General features: G+C 35.9%; 1 non-coding gene across 1 annotated transcript; it reads left to right on the top strand.

Annotated features, from left to right (window-relative positions):
- Positions 1-1,905: 1,905 nt before the first annotated feature.
- On the top strand, positions 1,906-2,012 carry LOC141635890 (small nucleolar RNA R71). The gene has a single exon (XR_012540544.1). It is a non-coding gene; the product is annotated as a small nucleolar RNA R71 (small nucleolar RNA).
- Positions 2,013-2,702: the final 690 nt, after the last annotated feature.

Here is a 2,702-nt window from a genome sequence, read left to right as displayed (position 1 = left end):
AATGAGTCGATTCTTTTGACTAAAGACTATTCGCCTAAGATGGCACAATTTCAGATTAACTTTCATTTGTGTTACTACGACCTTCGTAAATGGGGTCAAATGGGCATATTTTGGGTTATGATGGCTGTGGCTAGTCGAAGGGAATGAGTGCGATAGGAATTGTCCACCCCTAGTCAGGGTTATAACAATATCTCAGGGCCACTCGAGGAGTAATGAACTGGAAATGCGTGGCCACGCTCGGAAAGTATCTATGATAGATAAGTCCGGTCAATCAGTTATTCTCTAGATCGAGGAAACCACTCTCGATATGATCACTTGCAAGTACGACCTGAAAGACACCTTGCATTGAGTGGGAGATAGTAATAGGACAAGAGAATTGGTGACGCACACTTGTCGAGGACAAGTGGGAGATTGTTGGAATATGTGTCCTCCGACAATAATGCGATCACAACTGTTGATCATGATGATCACATGTTTAAGTCTCATTTTAAAAGAATACAATTGGGAAGTATTTTTACTATCAACTGGTCAACATATATCGGTAATGATTGGCTGACTAGAGTTTGACATTACTGTCGTGCGACGGTGATGATCAGTTGATCCCCTAGGTCATACCTATAGGGCGACACTCTTAATTGATCATTTAATTAATCGTATAATGTTACGAGTTAATTAAATTACTTGAAAATTGACGGACGATTTTGGAAGTAAAATTTACGTATCACATTGAAATTGATTAAATGAGATACGATCCGAGTAATCGAATTGTATCATTACTCAGATGAAATTATTGTTTAAGGAAACAATTAAATTTGAATGAATTATTATAAATACAAATTGTTGTGATTTATAAATTGGTAAAATATTTTGGTACAAGTAATTATGAATTACTAAGTCGATTTTTGTTTGTGACGTATTTTTAATAATACGTTGATTTTTAATATGTTAAAAATGCACAACAAATTTATGCAACATATGACATGTGACATATTGACAATTGACAAAAATAAAATGGATTCCATATTATCCATATGGACCGAAATATTGGGTGTGATTAACATATTTTGTAATGTTAATTAAAATTAGTGGAAAATGTAATCATTTTTCTACAACTAGGCATGCATACCTAGTGTCTCTTGTGGAAGAGCACCAAGCCCATGCATTGGCCTTCCTCCACCCTCCTACCCGGTTTCACCTAGAAAAGAAAAAGGGTTCTTTTGCTTAAATTTTATTATTCACCATATGCATGGGTGTGTAATAATTATTATTCATTCATCTCATCAAAAATATTTTTAGAGAGATAAAAATATTTTCCCCTCTTCCTCCTTCTCCTACCCGGTTTTAGGAGACAAAACCAAAATTATTTTGGGTCAATTTTCTTACAAAATTAATATTGTACTAGTATTTATAATATTGATTTTATTTAAGAGTGTGCTTTGGGTATAATTTCTTGGGAGAGATCCTACACTTGGGTCTTTGTTCATCCAAAAGGAAAGCTCAAGAACAAAAGAGAAGGAGATCTCTTTTGTGCCCATATGAACCGAAATTCCAATGTAAGAATGATTTCTTCTTTATTTTGTTAAATAGTTTGCATGCATAAGATCATTAGTTAATTTTATGACAAATTAAATTATAACATATATGAATATGTAAGTATATAGATCTACTTTTCCTTCACTAAGTTGAGCACCCAATTGAGTAACGGAGTCCACTTCATGCTTTCCTCCTCTAGTAGCCTTGCGAGGTCTACTATATTGTGAGTTATGGACCGCCATTTCCTCAATCTTGTTCCATGTTTGATTGTCATCAACTTCGGTGAACATTCCATTTGATCCCATGTTGAGAATGTTCCTTGAATCTTCATATAGACCGTTCCAAAATTGTTGTACCAAGAACCACTCGCTAAGTCCATGATGAGGACATGAGCGACAAATTCCCTTGAACCGCTCCCAAGCTTCATACAAAGATTCTTCATCCCTTTGCTTAAAACCCGTAATTTGAGCTCTTAGCATGTTAGTCTTTTCCGGTGGGTAGAATTTTTTGTAGAAAGCTAGAGCCAACTTCTTCCAAGAATCAATTACGAGAGTGGCCTTATCAAGGCCCTTGAACCATTAATTCGCGGTGCCAATTAGAGAAAAAGGAAATATGACCCATCGAATTTGGTGTTGAGTTACACCGGTTTGAGAAATCGCATCACAATAGTCACAAAAGGTTTCCATATAAGAATGAGGGTCTTCACTAGGCATCCCCCCAAATTGGCTCCTTTCGACTAATTGGATAAAGGCGGATTTGGCAATAAAATTTCCGGTCAAATGTGGTTGTGTGGGAGTACCATTGGGTAGGTTCTCCTTGGTGGGTACGGAATGTGATGAAAACTTAGGCATTGTGGGTTGATTTTGTGTGGTATTTTGTGTTGGGTTCTCCTCACCTTCTCTTGCAAAAGGGTTGATGAACTCAATAGTTGGTTGAATATCCACAACCTCTCTAATACCTCTAAAATTCCTCCTAGAAATCTTCTATTGTTAGTCAAAGTTCTTTCAATTTCACGATCAAAAGGTAACAAATCACCTTGTGACCTTCTAGACATGCAAAATATCAAACAACTGGAAAATAATTAGAACAAACCTTGAGGAGTTTTACTTCCCCAAGGCAAAGAAAGACACGACTAATAACAATATAATAAAATCTAAATCATGTTAACA

The sequence above is a fragment of the Silene latifolia genome, chromosome Y, assembly GCF_048544455.1.
Source record: "Silene latifolia isolate original U9 population chromosome Y, ASM4854445v1, whole genome shotgun sequence".
Lineage (NCBI taxonomy): Eukaryota > Viridiplantae > Streptophyta > Magnoliopsida > Caryophyllales > Caryophyllaceae > Silene > Silene latifolia.
The sequence above is the reverse complement of the archived record's forward strand: the minus strand, read 5'-3'. Positions and strand labels throughout refer to the sequence as shown.